The sequence below is a fragment of the Lagenorhynchus albirostris genome, chromosome 9 (assembly GCF_949774975.1).
Source record: "Lagenorhynchus albirostris chromosome 9, mLagAlb1.1, whole genome shotgun sequence".
Classification (NCBI taxonomy): Eukaryota; Metazoa; Chordata; class Mammalia; order Artiodactyla; family Delphinidae; genus Lagenorhynchus; species Lagenorhynchus albirostris.
In genome coordinates, this window is record NC_083103.1 from 15416412 (window position 1) to 15434949 (window position 18538).

Sequence of the window (18538 nt, forward strand, 5' to 3'; positions counted from 1 at the left end):
AGGAGGGATGTTATGGGAAAGGGGAGTCGAAGGCCTTTTGTTGTGGTGTTATGGGGAGGGGTCCAGAGTCTCAGCGTGACAGGCAGTCAGTGAGCTCCCACAAGCTCAGCCCCGTTATCTGGAAATACTGCCCACCCAGGGCCTTCAGACCACCAGCAGCCCTGCCCTGTCGGGGGGTTGGGAGTGCAGTTTCCATTAGGGAAAATGATGACTTCAACAGAGACCTCCCGCTTTCCCAGCCGGTAGACCTGCCTCCGGTGCCTTACAGAAGGCTTCATTTTGAGGCCCAAGCCGAGGCTGAGCGGGGAGGCAAGCGGCACAGTCCAAATATATGTAAATGGAGCTGTTTTCCCAAGCAAAGCAGAACCAGATGCCACCTCCTCCAGTGGAGGCCAGACCTTGGCACTGGACGGCAGGCTGGAGGCTGGGAGGCCTAGCTGTCGAGTTATAAGGTGGAGGCTGGCCAGGGATTGCAACGTGGGGTCCTGGAAAGCTGGTTTCACGTTAGAGAGGGAGGATATTTTTATGCCGCCTGGCTAGACAGTGAGCCAGAGAAGGGCAGGGCCTGCGTCTCACTCGTATCTGGGTTGCCAGCACGTGCTGAAGCCAGGTATGCCGTGGGACCCAGTCCATGTCTCCCAAAAGACTGGCTAGTCCCTGGGCCAGCTCTAGCTGTCGCGTCAGTCAGACCTGGATTGGGCCACACCTAGCAGCTGCACAGCCTTAGCCAAGTCACCTAACGGCTCTGTGCCTCAGTCGCCTCATCTGTGTAATGGGGACCTCACAGGGTTGCCAGGGTGCCCAGGAGTCCATGTGGATAAATCCAGCCCTACGCTTGGCCCAGAGTTGGCTCTATGGAAATGCTCACTCTTAGTAACCCCCAACCATCTGGGCAAGGAGCTGGGGGAAATCAGCAGAGTGGGCGACACTGGTCCACGGAAGTGGCAGCATGTGGGCTCTGTGGATGGGGGAAATGGGGAGGTGACAGGGCAAAAGGCAGAGCCCCAGATGGCAGGTAGCCGTGGTTACAACAGGGCACATACGTTTCAGAGGCTCAGTTTAGAGGGTCGCAAAGATCAGGAGCCTAATAATTTTTAGATTCTTCTTTCCTATGAAGCTCCTTTAAAAATACAAGTGGGTATGGGGTGGAGAGGGAGGCAGTGTGAGGCAGTGGTTAGCTATGGGCTCAGGGGTCAGGCTTCCGGGATCAAATCTCAGCTCTGCTGTGGTGCCACTTGGCCCGCCTCTCTGTGCCTGTTTTTCTTTCCTCACTTGTTAAATGGGGCTATTAGAGGTGCTGATGTCGTAGCGCTATGGTAGGCGTTTGATGGGTGAATACCTATCAATGCCCAGAGTGGTGTCAGGCCTTGTTGTAAATATTTTTTTGTGCTTGCTTGAAAAGAGACAGCCTGGCAAGATGGAAAGTGTATGAGTTTGGTTCCAATATCTCCGTTCAAATCCAGTTTCCTCTCTTTCCCATCTATATAATCCTGGATGAGTCACTGAGCCTCTCTGAATTTCGGGCACCTGCTTGGTAAAGTGGGAATAATGATGATGATGATGGTAGTGATGATGATGATGATGGTGATGATGATGTGAGGGGCTAGTAGCGCTCAGCAGGTGGCTGTGTCATGAGATTACCATGAGCTGAGATGCTCCTGGAGTATGAAGTCTTAGCTCTCAAGAAAAACTGACCTAAAGGCTGGGTTTTCAAGGATCCCATGATAGTTAATTGTATGTGTCAACTTCAGTGGGCCATAGTGACCAGATATTTGGTCAAATGTTATTCTGGATGTTTCTGTGAGGGTGTTTTTAGATGAAATTAACATTGAAATCAGTGGACTTTGAGTAAAGTAGATTGTCCTCCATAATGTGGGTGGGCCTTGTCCAAACAGTTGAAGTCCTGAATAGAACAAAAGACTGGATCCCCCGAGCAAGAGAAAATTCTGCCAGAAGATGGCCTTTGGATTTGAACTGCAACAAGGACTAGTCTTTGGGTCTCTAGCCTGCTGAGCAACCCTACAGATTTTGGATTGGTCAGCCTCTGTAAGCACATGAGCCAATTCTTTAAAATAAATGTCTCTAAATATGTGTATATATATTATGCACACACACACACACACACACACACACACGCATATATATACACACACACATATATACACATACTCATTATATGTATACACATTATACATTATATGTGTACACACACATTATATGTAAACACACATTCTACTGGTTCTGTTTCTCTGGAGAACCCTGACTAATATAAATCCTATATTTATTGATAATGAAAAGCATGCCCATGCCCAACCACCTCATGGATGAAAAGTGGGAAAAGGGAAGTTCTCAGCAGGCTACTTTGGAATTGAACTGGAAGTATATCCTCAGGAAGTAGACTCTTGGGGCCCCAGGCCCTGGGCAAGCCCTGAGTGACCTGGGTCTAGTTACTCTGTGAAGCCACAGCAGAAGGAAAAAAAGCTCCTTCTTGGTGAAAATGTCAAGGTAGTGAGGTTGATGAGATATCCTTATGGAGCCCAGACTGTTCTCTATAAGGACCCACCTTGGGGAGAAACCCTGTGAACGGAGAGAAGTCTGGGGTCCTAGCCTGAGTCCCCTTCCATATCCCTGGGCCTCAGTCTCAGGCCAAGAGAACTGGGTAGGAGCAGAAGCAGCTCCTGGAATGCGACCCAAGCAGCAGGCTGGGAAGAAGTCCTGTAGGGGAACCATGATTTTAACTCTGGGGGTGTTCAAGTTAAAAAGCTACTTCAAGGCCTGCTGGGTGGGTCACTGAGAAAGGAGAGGAACTCCTCCAGGTTCAGGGATTCAAGAAGAACAAAGATTTTTTCCTGTGCCAACAAATTTAATTTTTTCTTCAAAAACATGTAAAAATTATTCAGGCACACTCCACTCTAACCTAACCATCTAATTTAATTTTTTGTATGTTGTCATTAAAAAATAACCTTGGTGTTTGCTTTTGGTCTTACAAGCATGGTAAGTTTTTATTACAGCATGTTAAGAAAATTAACATAAGCGTGGGGGGAAGAAATTTGCCATGCATTAATTACAGTACGCCATCTGATGTTAATAAACAACTTCCAAATCTCAGTTGCTTAAAATAATAGATTGTTTTTGCTCATGCAAAAGTCCAATGACAGTATTTGATCCATGGCCTTTCTCTTGATGATTCTGGTACCCGGAACCCTCCTATCTTATGGCTCCATCATCCTCTAGGGCCCTGAGCTCTATGTCTCTAGCCAGTAGGTGGGAAAAAAGAGAGTAAAGACTGTGCAGCAGGTTTTATGGGTTAGGCTTGGTTATTTTCTGCTCACATTTCATTGGCCAGAATTCAGTCACATGGCTGCATCTGACTGCAAGGGAAGCTGGGAAATGTAGTCTAACTGTGTGTCAGGAAGAAGAGAAATTGGGTCTGGTGAACATATCACTGTGTCTGCCATAACCCAAACTTCTGCACCCTGACAGAACCACTATTCACGTTTTGAGGGGCCTCCTTCCATTCTTTTTTGTATGTCATGAGCATTTTGTGTAATAAAGCATTTGGCTGGGTTTTTGTCTCCAGTTCTGGGATGCAACCTCTAAGCCCTTGGAATTCGCTGGGTAATAAGAGTGCATTATTATTCCTGGTGGGCTCCTGGGACCACACCTAAGAGTTCATACTAACAGGGTGGCTCAGGATAGGGGCTGGCCATGCCTGAAAGACCAATCCTATGATTAGAGGGTTAGGACTTTGAGCTGCGTGATATCAGCCCAACATCTGGGGAAGGGAAAGGGCTGGAGATCAGCCAATCATACCTGTGCAATGAAGACTCATTAAAAACTCTTGACTCTGAGGCTCTGGCGAGGTTCCTGGTTGGCAGTACTCTTGGTCATACATCGATGCCAGGAGGGTAACATGGTCCTGAGGGTGATGGAAGCATTGTGTTCGGAACCCTCCCAGACTTAGCCCCATGCATATCTTCTAATTTGTGTCCTTTTTGCTATAATAAAACAATAATCATAATTATAGTGCTTTTTTGAGTTCTTTCTAGCGAATTATGGAACCTGAGGGAGTCCATGGGGATCTCAGAGTCTGTAGCCAGCTGGTCTGAAGTGCAGGTAGCCCTTGTGTCTGAAGGGAGGGCAGTCTTGTGGAGGACCATGTTCTTAATCTGTAAAGTTTGACCTGTCTCTGGGTTCTTATGGAAATAGATGTAGATTCATACATATACACCCATTGAAATGCATGTACTTGTAAAGATGGGATAGCTCTATAAATCCCATTTAAAAGATTTTTCTTTCACTTGACTGTTGTTGCTGATGTCTTTCCAAGGATTTGATCTGAATTCCTGGTTAGTCCAGTAACTCAGCCAGAATTCTAGAATTCCACTTGTTTTCCCAAGTTTGGGATGGCCAAACTCAGCATCTCACCCTTCTCTGGCTCCCAGTCCCACGCCTGGCCCTTGTCTCTGACATCATCCAGAAGCACCTCTGAAGGAGGACCAGGTTGGCTTAGCAGGGCTAAGTTTGGGCAGAGAGACCCAGGCCCATGGCAAACCCTCCAGAGCCTGGGATGGCAGGTGCCCCTGACTAGAGCTGCGGCACAGGGTTGGGGATTTGGAGCTGCCCCGGACAATGTGGGTTGAAGCAATGGCCCCATCCAGGCTCCAGCCCACATGGACTTCTGGACTTGGCCAGCCCTGGAGCAAAGATCCAGCCTGGAGTCCCCAGTGCAGAGCTCCAGTTCCATCCAAGCTCCAGCCCTTCACCCACTGCACATCGACAACAACTGGCTTCTTGGCGCCTTCCAACAGGGACGGAGGCCAGGAAGAAGCAAAGTCTACACACCGTGCATTAGGAGCCTTTGATGTGGCAAGGCTCTCCGGAAGGGAGTGTGAGTACAAACCAGAATTAGACCACACCTTCTTTACCTTCTTAGGAGACAGGATGTCCTGGCAGAGAGAGCACATGTCTTAGAGTAAGCTTGGCACAGGCTTGAGTCCAAGCTCTGCCACTTCCCAATTCTGTGGCTTTAGGCAATTCAGTCACTTTATTGCTCTGAGCCTCAGTTTCCTCATTTGTAAAACAGGAATAACACTAATAGCTGTCTCATTGGGTTGGTGTAAACTCTGGAACAGTCTGAATCCTCAGATCTGTACCTTGACAACCATGATTTGCCCGAACTTAGGTATGCACAAGAGATCTATAGTCACCCAAGGTCACCCCACCCTCCCTCTGGGTCCAGAATGAGTGACGGCTCTGGGAAGCCGGCTGTGTTTGGCACGGTCGGTGCCCTGGCCCCCAGGCATCCACTGGGTCTGGGTACCACAGAGGCGGAGGCCTTGTAATCCCAGCAGGGGTTCACATTCTTCCCCCTTCTTGGTGTCTGGAAACTCATCTCTGCCGTTTCTTCTCTTTAGGAAACAACAACAACAAAGCCAGGCTCCTGTCCTGGGGGACAGCGCTGCCCCCACCCCGCAGGAATGGCAGCGGGGAGGCCTTTTTCCACCCCTCCCCCTAGGCTAACCACAACTGTGCTGCCCCTGTCTTCCCTCCCTCCTCCTCCGGCTGGCGGGCTGGCAGGGTGGAGGTCCCCGGGAAAACTCCCTGGAGGAGCCTAGGAGCCAACAGACGTTGCCCGGGGCCTTGGCAGGGGCCTGGACTCAGGATGCCCTGACGTGGTGTCTGGTGGCTCAGTGGTGGCCTGTGGTGGCATTGCGCTGTGCAGGTGACACTAGTGATGCTCTGTATCCCCCCAGGTGAGGCTGGGGAAGGGGAAGGATGGCCAGAGAGTTCAGTGCCCAGGGATGGGGATGGAGTGGTGGGGACAGCAGTGGTGAGGGCCAGGGACGACGCTCCAGACTCAGAAGAGAGCCAAACCCTCCTGCCTCTTCCCGGCTCTGCCTGCAGGAAGCTGCTGACCCACAAATGTCTCCCCGGCAAAGGCAGCCACAGGTCTCATCTGGGAACTGAAAGGCGCCGTGGCCGTCTGCTCCCGGCTTCCCACCCCGTGCCAGACAGCCCGTACCACCTCCTTATGAAACACGCATCCAGCCTCACCTCGGACACTTTTTATTACTCAAAAAATGCACTTTCATGATAGCAAAGCTGAAATACAGAGTTTTCAAAAAGAAAAAGAGTGATTACTCCAAACTCACTATTTAGAGAAAAATCATTCTTGACCTAGTATTTCATTTCCTCCCAGACTTTTTTTTTTGTGTGGTACGCGGGCCTCTCACCGTTGTGGCCTCTCCCGTTACGGAGCACAGGCTCCGGACGCGCAGGCTCAGCGGCCATGGCTCACGGGCCCAGCCACTCCGTGGCATGTGGGATCTTCCCGGACCGGGGCATGAACCCGCGTCCCCTGCACCGGCAGGCGGACTCTCAACCACTGCGCCACCAGGGAAGCCCAAGGAGAGCTCAGTTTTTAAGGCAGGCTTCCTGTGGGGGACCCATCGTACGACCAGCTACCTCTTCCAGTGACAGATCTTTCAGATAAGATTTAGTCTCCTTGTCTCCAGCTCTTTCAGCCATTTCTCACAGGGATCCAAGAACAGCCGGCTCAGAAGGGGCCTTAGAGCTCCCCAGCCCAGGAGTTTCCAATTTGGGTTCCATGGGACACTGTTTCTTCAGGATTGTGCTCATAGACAATAGAATTTAGGATTGAATCATCTTGGGAATCAGTGAGTTAAACAAATCCAAGAAGATACTCTCTGCTGCAGGACTTCTCAGAGAGTATAATATATTAATGTGCATTATTTTTCACCAAGAAGGGACTATAGTGAATCAAGTTTCCCAGGCTCATTTGACCACAGGCTCCTTTGATGAGCAGCTGCTCAAAGAATCCAGAGTCCATCTATGCCCTTCCCCGGCACAGTGGTTTTCAAACTTTTTAAAAAGTTTTATAAAAATTATTTCTTCCAATTATTTTCTGTAAGAAATCTAAATTTATATGAAACAGATTAAAGCAGGGATGGGACCACACAGAAGCCTGATGATTCACTGTCCTTCCCAGTGGGGCCCCGGAAAGGTGTTCAGAACTCCTAGGGAGCCATGTGACACCATTTGAAGGATACACTCAGCTCTGCCACTTCTCCCCCACCCAGGACCATTTGAAAGGTCAGCGTAGGGGGAAGAGGACAACTCCATGCACAGCTAGTAGCATTTATTGAAAATGCATGGGTCAGATCCTATGCCAGGTGTGGGGATTTAGACAAAAATAAGACCCATCCCCTTGTCCCCAAGGAGTTTAAATCTGGCATGTGAGATGCACATAGACACAGGCAAAGGGGATTACAAATAGTTATGTAATAAAGACGAGTGGTATGATGGACCATTGTTTTCATCTGCCACACACCCCTTTGGGAAGCTGCCCTTCCCCTACTCCATCACTGGCAAGGTGCCAATCACAGTAGTCCATGTTTCTGGCCCACCAAGTGGTGATGTGACCTTTGCCAGGCCAATCACTGCACCTTATTCTCCTGGTCTCAGTGACGGATCTGGGATGGCACATGGTCCAAACCTGACCAATCAGAATCATTCCTTAGGATTGTAGGCAGATGTTCTCATTCACACAGAGCCACTAACTTGGGATGGCGGGAGCCTGCAACTGCCCGTGACCATATTCTCTTTCTGCCCCCCACTGCATGGAGGTACGACATCTGTAGTAGGAAAGAGTGAGGGCAGCCCTAGAGAAATGAAGGCTTGAGTGATGAAAGGCATAAGAGCCCTGATACTCATTTCTGGGACTTTCTCCAAGCTTGGACTTGCCAGATACATGAGCCAATTAATTTCCCCTTAAGATGCTAGTAAGAGCTGAGTTTCTGTTGGGTTCTTTTTTTTCTTTTTATCAAAGGTGACATTGACTAATGCAAGAAACAAAGAAGCTCAAGGAGGGAGATGTCTCTTCCAGCTAGAATAGTCAGAGAAGGTATCTTGCAGGATGATAAGCTTGAACTTGACTTGGGAGGATGTAAACCCTCTAGGTAGGAGGTGGTAGAGCATTGCAGTCAAAGGGGATGGGGTGAGCAAAGACATAGGCGTGGAAAAGTATAACAGTTGATAAGAGAACAGGGGAGTAACTGGGAAGACAGGTTTGGACCATTCTGTGGGATGGCCTTGAATACCAGGGTGAAAGGTTTAAATGTTATCTGGCTGGCAATGGGGAGCTACTGAAGGTGTCTGAACATACATGGTGGAGATATAGAAGGGATGATATGGTCCCTTCGGTGTTTTGGGAAGACCTCTGTGACGGCAGGCACATGGGCAGGTAGAGGGAGGATGGACCACTGAATGGCTTGGAGCACAGAGCTCCACCCGTGGAACAGAGAAATGAGCAGGAGACGCTGATGTGGGGGCAGGAGGGCAGATTGGATTAGGCCACACTGAGGTTGAAACTTGCTATGGACTACCTTGTGACCCCCTCACCCTAATAATTCATATGTTGGAGACTTAACTTCCAGTGTGGCTGTATTTGTAGTAAGGAAGTAATTAAGGCTAAATGAGGTCATAACGGTGGAACCCTGATCCGATAGGATTAGTGTCTTTACAGGAGGAGATACCAGAGAGGTCTCTCTCTCTCTCTCTCTCTCTCTCCCATGTGAAGATACAATGAAAACGTCTGCAAGCCAAAAAGACAGCTCTCATCAGGAATCAAACTGACCAGCCCCTTGATCTTGGACTTCTCAGCCTCCAGAACGGTGAGAAATATGTGTCTGTTGTTTAAGCCACCCAGGCTGTGGTGCTCTGTTATGGCAGCCTGAGCTGACCGAGACAAGGCCACATGGGACACCAGACTGGGGACATCCTGTGGGCGGGTGGAGACAGGTGAATTTGGGTGAAGCTCCACCTGGAGGCACTCTTCTTGGGGATGGGGATGCAGATCTGCCTGGACCTGCAGCCAGGTATCTAGAGGATCAGGTGCTAACCATCACCACTATCTGTTTCCAAATCTTCTTCACCATCTTGAACAAAAACTCTGGACCCATTAAATAATAAATCCCGCTTCTCACCTCTCGCCAGTCCCTGGTAGCATCTATTCTACCTTCTGTCTCTGTAAGTTTGCCTATTCGTGATACTTCATGTAAGTGGAATCATACAATATTTGTCCTTCTGTATCTGGCTTATTTCACTTATTGTAATGTTTCTATGGTGCACCTATGTTGTAACAAGTGTCATAGTTTCATTCCTTTTTATGGCTGAAAAATATTCCATTGTGTCTACATGCCACATTTTGTTTATCCATTCATCTATTTTTAATGGGCACTTGGGTTGTTTCCACCTTTCGGCTATTGTGAACAACGTTGCGATGAAGGTGTCTTTTTTTTTTCCTGAATCAGTAAAAAACATTTTTACCTACAAAATACATTAAAGAGGAGTCACTGTGTTTAACTGAGATTTGATTCCACCCACAATCTCCCTCCACCCTGCAGCAGCTCCATAGACCTGAGCCACCTTCCCAAACACCTCATGAAAACGAGTCCAGCCCAAACCCCTCGATGCCCAGCTCCCTGTGGAAGGTGGCACTCTCTTGACCCCTACCCCTACCCCATAACCTGTTCCTTCCCACAGCAGCAAACGGACACTGTCACCCAGCCATCAGCTCTAGTGCCAAATCTTAATCCTCTACTTTCTATCACCGCTTATATCTATTCCATCAGCAGCTCCCATCAGCTCAACCTTCCAAAATACTGTATAGCCTCATTCTGTCCACTGCTCTCCCTCACTAGTCCGGGCCATCATCCTCTCTGGCTACAACTGAAATAGACCTGCTAGGTGTCCCTGCTTCCTTCCACTGCCCCTCTACAATCCACTTTCCTCCCACTGCTAGAGCGGGCTTTGACAACAGCCAGATCACGCCACACCTCTGTTTACAGCTCTCTACTGACTTCCCATTTCCCGTAGAATTGAGTCCAGTTTCCCTCCTCTGACTTATAAGGCTCCGCATCTACACGCCCCAGTCACTGCTCTTCCACCAAGTCCATCTGTGCCACTTCCCCTGTTCACATTCCATTCGAGCCACTCTGCCCTTCCCTGCTTGCTCCTTCCTTGGATGGGGCTTCTGCAGTTTGATGCTTTTTCTGCTCGAAACCCTCCTCACACGGATCTTTGCACAGTTAGCTGCTTCTCACCTCCGAGGGATCCACTCGGATGTCACCTCCTCCGAGAAGCCTCCCTGACCACCAGACTGAAGCAGTTGCTCGGTGCCCCCAGGCTTGGACATCTCCCTCTCCTAACCACACTTAGGGTCTTTGCACCATTCATCGCTATCCAAAAAAATCAGCTGGCTTTATTTCCTGTTCACTGTCCCTTTTCTCCCTTGTAGACGTTAATTCTGGGGCTGGTCTTGTTTGCCATTCCACCCGTCCCCCACCTCCCTGTTCCTAGAACAAGGTCTGGCACAAAGGCACTCAACTGCTACTTAAAATTAATGCAATTAAACGCATAAGGGTTTGTGATCAGGGGTAGAGCTGAAGTCTGCACGGGTTTTCTGTGGTTCGTAGCGGGATCCAGGCTCTGCCAACACTTTCCATGGAGGGTCTCCCATAAACAATAAAAGTGTGGACCATCTTCTGCTGGGTGGTTGCAGGAGTGTCACTTTCTCATCAGGGACATCAGCGGCTGGGAGGATATCTTTCAGAACATGGACAAGCACAGATATGGACCCTTTCCGTGAGGGTGCCCACCCCATGCCCAGGGCTCTGGGACTCCACAAGGGAAACTGGTCCACTGGGGATCAGCCTCTGCTCCTAGCAGTTCCAGGAAACCTCATGGCCTCCCAACATGTGGTCTTTTCTGCTCCAGGGAGGAAGGCGATGTTTCAGAGACAGCGCCTCCCTGTTTTGTGGTTGGCCTATTCTTGTGTCTCAGAATGCTCTTCTCGGTGCTGACATCTGCCACCTCTCCTTTTGGTGCCAGGCCTCTGGAGCCTCGCTCGCTGGGTGGCAAGGGTTTCCTCAGCCCGCACACCCACCTGGGCCCTGGCAGGCACTGTAGGAGGAGCTCAGAGCGTGTGGCATCCAGGAGCTCCTCTCCGGCGTCCCCTTGTCTCTTCCTCCCCCTGCCAGAGAAAAGGTTCCTGCTCAGGCAGGGACAAGAGCCCGTCTGTAATTGTGCAACAATCAGCAGACCAAGCCTTTTCCAGCAGGGAGAGCAGCAGGGCTGCCTGGGGCCTAGGCCTGATCTGCTTGCTTTTTCCCAGGCTCGGAGCAGTACAGGAGGCCGTGGTGGAAACATCCACCTTCTGGCAGAGTCAGAGTACTGTGCATCTGGTCTGGGGCTGGGCCCATTCTCTCTACCACCACTGTCTGCTGGCTGTGCTCCCTCGCAGCTGGCCTCCTCCCTCACTCTCTCCTCTCCGGCCTCTGGATTGATGGTCATTGCCTGTTGCTGCCATATGCGTTTCCTCCGACACCCAGTTCATCATGACTGGACCCTTCCAGAAGCTGATACTAGTCCCCTTTTGCTCCTGCATTGTTCCCTCAGTGAGCAGGCATGACATCATCCTCCCTATCATCACCTCTCTATCGTCATCACACTCATTCTATCATCACGCTCACCACTTACTACCTTTAGCATCATCCCCACAGTTAACCGCCTACCATCATCATCAGGGTTGCTATGTGTCTGGCACCAGGCTAAGCACTCTGCATGTCTCATTTACTCCTGGTGAAACCGTTTTGATTCTTCTCTTCATTTCATGGATGAGGAAACTGAACTCAGAGAGGTTGATTCACTTGTCTAGGGTCACACAGCTGGTGAGTGGCAAACTGGGATGCTAACCTGACACTCGAGGTCTGCTCAGCCCCCAGGCCACGTGGCTTCCTGTGGCAGAGGGTGCAGGACGTGACTTCCGAAAGCAGACTGCTGGAGCTATTCAAATCCCGGTCCTGGTCTTGCCATTCGCTAGCTTTGTGACTTTAGTCATTATCTGACTTCTCTGTGCCTCAATATGCTCATCTGTGACACGCGGATAACGACAGTACCTGCCTCCAAGTCCTGTAAGGACTAAACGAGTTAATACATGGAAAATACGTACAGTGTACATGGTAAGTGCTCCCTGACCGTTGCAGAAGGTGCAATAAGACACAGCCCCTGCCCTCGTGAGCTTCTAGCTGAATGGGAAAGGTCACCACATCTTGGGATGATCTAAGCTGCAACAGGGAAAAGAACAGGGCACACAGGCATACGTGGCAGGGATACCAACTGGCCACGAGGGCTTCCACTCCTGGCCATGCCTGGGCCAAGTTAGTTGTTTCTTTTTTTTTTTTTTAACAAACTTTTTATTTGGGGTTAATTTTAGATTTGTAGAAAAGTTGCAAAGGTCATACAGAGAGTTCCCATATATTCTTCCCACAGCTTCCCCTAATGTTAACATCTTCTATAACCACGCTACATTTGTCAAAATGAAGAGATGCACGTTGGTACAATCCTATTAACTAGACTACAGTCTTTGTTGGGATTTCAGCAGTTTTTGCAATCCAGCATCCAATCCAGGATACCATATGGCATTTAGTCAGCTTAGTTTTGAAGGATGAATAGGAGTTCACCAGGGCACAGCTCTAGGCGTTGGAGCTTCTGAGCATGACAGAGATGGGAGGACCACCCGGACTTTATGCCTAACATATGCCTGAAGACCATGCTATTTTCCCAGAAATAAGATAGAGGAAGTGAGACCACAAAAGATGTTCCTCGTGTCAGCCGTTCCCAGGCACACTCCCTTCAACCATGAGCGCATGGAAGGGATATAAGAAGAGGTAAATACGGATTCAGGCCGAGGCTGCCTCCTCAGGCCTGTCTCCTGCACGGAGGGCCTGAATGAGGGATTTTACAAGCAAGCTCAAACAGGAAGCACAGCACAGCCTTTCAGGCTATTAGGACGGAGCCCTCTGGCTGCTGCGCTGTTGGAATGAGGCTGTTCCTCACCCTGGGAGTGGTAAGCCACTGAGGGCATGGGTTTGGCAGCAAACGGTAACGGGGCTGGCTCAATCGGCTCTGGGTCCAATCGGCTCTCTGCCCCAGCCTCCGTGTGTGTGACCCACTTGGGCTTCTGGGGCCTCCTCCTTGGTCTTGGGGCCAAGGCCGCAGCTACGATCTCCTACGACTGGCCTCATCTCTCTCCAGGGCAGGGATCGTGGTGTCTGCGTTCATTTGTCCTTTTGTGTGACACAGATATACTGAAGCCCTGAGCCAGGCACTGTGATAGGCCCTGGGGATACAATGGGGGTGCTTCTCACGGAGCTCCATCCTGTCAATAGCCTTTCTTCAACAAACATTACAAATGGCGTAAACCTTTTTGTAGCTCCGGGGAGTTTCCTACTGCTACCATAACAAATGACCACAGACTTAGTGTCTTAAAACAACATAAATGTATTATCTTACAGCTTTAGAGTTCAGAAGTCCCAAATCAGTCTCACCGGGCCAGAATCAAGGTGTTGGAAGGGCGGCTTCCTTCTGGGGAGGGACCTGTTGCCTCGGCTTTGCCAGTTTCCAGAGGCTGCCTACATTCCCGAGCTCATGGCCCCTTCCTCCATCCTCAAACCAGCAGTGTAGCGGCGTCTCTCCTCTCTGACTTCCGCTCTGTCCTTACATCTTTCTCCCTTACAGGACTCTTGGAATTACAATAGGCCCACTCAGATAATCCAGGATGATCTCCTCATCTCAAGATCCTTAACCTAATTACAACCAACATCTTTGTAGGCCATTGTTCAGCCTACCACAGGCTCTTTCTCGAAGTGTTTGACAGCCCAGGCTCTCGGACCTGGGTTTGAATCCATGTCCTGCCATTTCCTACTGTGTGACCTTGTGTTAGTGAATCATTCCGTGCCTCAGTTTCCTCACCTGTAAAATGAGGTCAATCAGTGCATCTATCTCAAGGGTTGTTGTAAGAATTAAAGAAGCCACCACGTGAGTTCTAGCCAGAGAACCTTAATTAGAAACAACAGGAGTGGTCTTTGTGCTGCTTGAAGCAGAAAAGTCATCGGGAGGGCTGCAAATCTCGGGTCAGAAAATCCCAGAACTGGCACAGCCAGAACCACAGCCCAAACCAGGCTACGCCCAGTGAAGCTTTCTGTGCACCACCCCCAGCTCTGTGCACCCGACGCCTACCGCCTGTGGCCTCGCCACCCCAGGACAGTGGCGGGTATGGGGTCAGACTCTCGCCCGCCCCTGGGCTGAATTCAACGAGAGGCAGGAGCGTCGGATTGGCTGGCTCTGGTCACATGCCCACTTCCTGGTTGCAAGGGTCCCTGGGAAAGCAAGGATCTGGTTTTCTTGGGTTCTTGGTGGAAGGCTGGCTGTCCTCCCCCAACATGGCTCATGCGATGGGGAACTCCCCAAGCACAAAAGGAGATTCAGCCCCCAAATCAAACACTCATCCGATGCCCCTCATGGTTAGTATTAGTCCAGGCTTTCTACTGATGGTTGTGGTAAAATTGCACCCATTCCCCAGGACTGGAGAGGGAGGCAGAGCTACGGGTCCCTGTCAAAACTCGCTTGGATGTGGCCCGAGGTCACAGGCGCTCTCACCCAGATGCCAGCCAAACACCAAGAACGTCAGCCGTTCCGGGGCGGCCATTCAGTCAACGAGACCCCGCTTGGGCTGGAGAGCCCACATTGCTGGCTAACTTCATCAGCTTTTGTTGGACGGAGAAAAAGGGAAACCGGGAGAGTGAGAACGAGTGTGCAAGGGGAAGGCATCTGAAAGATGTTTTTAATGTGCATCAGATTATGCAGCCAAGCCAGGGGCCTCTGTCCAGCTTCCCGGCACGTTCCTGCCTGAAGACGGCTTGATAATGTGAAGGGAGTCGCGGTCGGATTGTATACCTGTCAACTGCCTCTCGGCGCTTGCTGGGGTGCGGGCTCTAATGAGGCCTGACACCTCAGGAATCCAGCAGGATGCGAAACAGCCGCAGAGGGCAGGAGGGGAGGCAGGCGGGGCCTGCTCCGGCCACTTGGGCCTGCCTGGAATGTACCAGAGGAGTATGGGAGGGAGTCCAGTGGGCCCGGCTCCAAGTTCTGCCTTGGCCACTTTCTGGTGGAATAATGAAAGTCACATCACCTCTCTGAACCTCAGTTTCCTCATCTATAAAGTGGGTTTTAATATTCCCTCAAAGATTTATTGGGAGAATTCAAGATAGCTTATACAAAGTGCCTCGCACACAGCAACGCCTGATAAATGACACCAATAAATCTTATCGACATTGTCTACACCCTCATCAACCTGGTTAACCTCGTCTGCTTCAAATGTCTGTCGAGGGGCTGAGAATTCCACAACTGAAGCATCTATCCGCCATTATTTTTCCCAGTTTTCTTGAGATATGATTGACATATAACATTGTATAAGTTTAAGGTGGGCATTGTGTTGATTTGATACACTCACATATTGCAAAATGATGACCCCTATAGCCTTAGCCAACACCTCCATCCTATCACACAATTGCCATTTCTTTTCTGTAGTGAGACATTTACAGTCTAGTCTCTTAGCAACTTTCAAGTATATAACACAGTATTATTAATTATATATCTGTCATTATGCATTGGTTTCCCTCCATGAGAGACTGCGGGAGAACTGTTAGCCTGAGGGAGATGTTAAGGATGATTTTGGCCAAACTCCATCTTCCTGTGGAGGAAATCAGTGCTCAGATGGGGGTCGTGACTTACCCAAGGTCTAACTACTTGGTGGCAGAGGAGTTTTGACAGCAAGGAGGGGAAACAGAACATGAAGGCCCCTGGCTACCTGGAGCAGAGGGGTGGACTTGATCTTATGCTTATAGCTACTCCCAGGACACTATTCCCAGGCATGTTAGATACAGGCAGAGAATAGAAGTAGCCAGAGTCCTGAGGCCATGAACCATCATTCTGGAAAACACAGGTCGAGCATGTTGCAATCCCCAGGGAGGGCACAGAGATGTATGGGCAAGGGCCAGGCATCCCAGTCTCTGTGGCCGGCAGAGAAAACTTAAACAGCTCATCCCAGGCACATACTGAGAACAGCATATTGCAGGCCCAGAGTGGGAGAGATTAATTCTTCTTGATGTTTTCACAGGAGCTTGTATTGAAGCTGAGGTTCGCAAGATGCGATTCAGGGGGGAACGGAGGTGGAAAGAATCACGTCCAGTTCAGGGTAAAGAGGAACTTCAGGAAAGAACTGGGATTCGCCTGATGCTGTGAAGAAGGAATCGTATTTCCCCAGACCGAGGGGAGAAGGGCAAACCTGGCAGTGGGCACAGGCTGAGCAAAGGCATAGAGGTGGGAAAGCACAGGGTGCGATTGGAAAAGAGAAGTTGAATTTGACCAGAGGATAAGGAGGAAGAAGCAGAGTAGTAGGAGATAAGGCTAGAAGGTAGGTTGGGATCAGACCGTGGGTATCACCAAATGCCAGGTCAAAGAAATTATACTTAATTCCAAGGGAAGAGGGAGCCATTGAAGGTTGCAGAGCAGGAGTGTGGCATGCTTGGGGCTGAGGTGTTTGAGGAACTGGAGCAGGGAGAAGCAAGGCAGTGTAGGCTCTCGCCACCACAAAATTCACCACCCCACAGCCTGCTTATGCTACTAATAATTGACATTGAATAGCTCAAAACTCAGTGAGACCATCTTACTTCATTTAAGGTGCCATGTCCTGTGCCTTTTTGGTAAGCCTGGCTTTCCCAAGAAGAATTCTGCCCTGAATGCTTCTTGGTAAGTGGTGGGAAGGGGTGGGGAGCTCCCTGCTCCATCAGCCGAAGCTGAGTACCAAGGAGTGATGTAAGCGTTTCTCTAGTTCAGTACCTTGCCTTAACGATACCTGAGGTGGTTCTTATAACTCAAGGGCTTTGCTTAAACCACAGCAAATAAGGGGGAAGGAGAGTGTTTGGGGAGTGCCTGGAACGCACCAGGCACATTGACATACCTTTGCTTCATTTAATTCACATTAGATCTGTGATCTCATTTAATCCCACAACAACCTCATGGGGGAGATGTTATTATTCCCATTTCATAAATTAAAAAACTGAGGTTCAGAGGCTTAAGTAACTTGCTCAAGGTCTCTGAGCTAGAAAGTGGTAGATCTAGGACTCAGACTCAAATCTGTGTTTGTTTCTAAACTCTGATTCTTCCTCCCATACCACACTCTGTCTGGGGGATGGAATTTTCCCCGCCAAATGACGTGAAGGATTCTCAACAGCCTCCTTGAGAGTAAAGAACTGCAGAGCCGAGGTTATCCCAATCCCTTCTCACTGGAGGTTTGGGAACAGTTAGCCATGGCAGCCAGAAACCCATGCGGTCCTGCTCAGGCCCTGCTGCCCCCCGTCCTATATCTCACATCATTCATCGTTTCTGAGAATTGGGGTCCCACCTGCCAAGAGATCTCTGACTGCAGTTCCTCAGAACCCAGACTTAAGGGAAGGGGGTTCGGGCCCAGGACACATCCTCCATCGGTGGCGTTTCCCACACTTGGGCTAATACCGGTTTGCTCCGGCTTGGTTCCAGGTTGGGCAGCTATGACGCTGGGCTACACTCTGCTCTGATCTTCTCTGGAATGTTCTCAGCCCTTCCCTTCCCTGTACAGAGATGTCCTTGACAGCTGCTGCACTGTCCCAGTGACCACTCCTGGCTGGGCAGTAGAAACACTCCTTCCGGTCTGAGTTTTGCCTGGAAGGACCCTTTCCATCAGATGTCCTTTCTTCCTGGGGGGTGGAATATTTCTCCCTCCCCCAGACAAGCATTCTTGCAGGAGCTGCAGCTGGACTTAAGCTGTCCGTTTGCTTCTGTGCTGGGGTTTCAAGTTCCTTTGTGCCTACTTCCTCCTTAGCAAATTTCTACCATGCACACTGCCCCCAACAAGCCCCTCCCGGCCAGCAGGTGGCTACCATCCTCGCTGGCACTGGACCCTCCTCAGTCCGACCAACTTACCCATCAACACCTCCCAGGACATCCAAGCTCCAGCTCTGAGGCAGCTATTCAAACAGGTCTCTTTTGATTGCAAGTGACAGAAATCCAGTTGAATGTACTGAAAGCAAAACAGAATGGAATAGAATAGAATAGAATCATTGGCTAATATAACTCGGGGCTGTGGGGATGGGGACAGGACTGAATCCAGAGTTCAAAAATGCTAATAATGGTGTTCTCCCTCCCACCCACCCCGACTCTGTATGCCTCATTCTTGCCTCCTGCAGATAAAGAAAATCTCCAAATCTATAGCTTCCCAACCTCTCAGCTCCAGTGGGAATGAAGCCAGGTCCTGATCCTAGTGACTTTATCTGTGGGGGTCACATGGCCACCCCTGACCCAATCACTAGGGCCAGGAGGATGCTGGGATGATTGGTCCAGTCAGAGTCTGCCTGTGCCCACCTCTGAGGCTAGGGGGAAGGGCACTTGTTACCAGGACAATGGAGATGGGGAGCAAACTCTGTGTCCAGTGGAAAAAATAGCTCCATATACCGGCCAAGGAGCAGGGAGCTGTGGGCATCCGGGTACCCTTGAGTTAGTCCAAGAGGGGTTGAACAAGGGGGGCTGCCCGACCCTCTGGGGCCATCCCAGGAGCTGGAGGGAGAAACACAAGGAG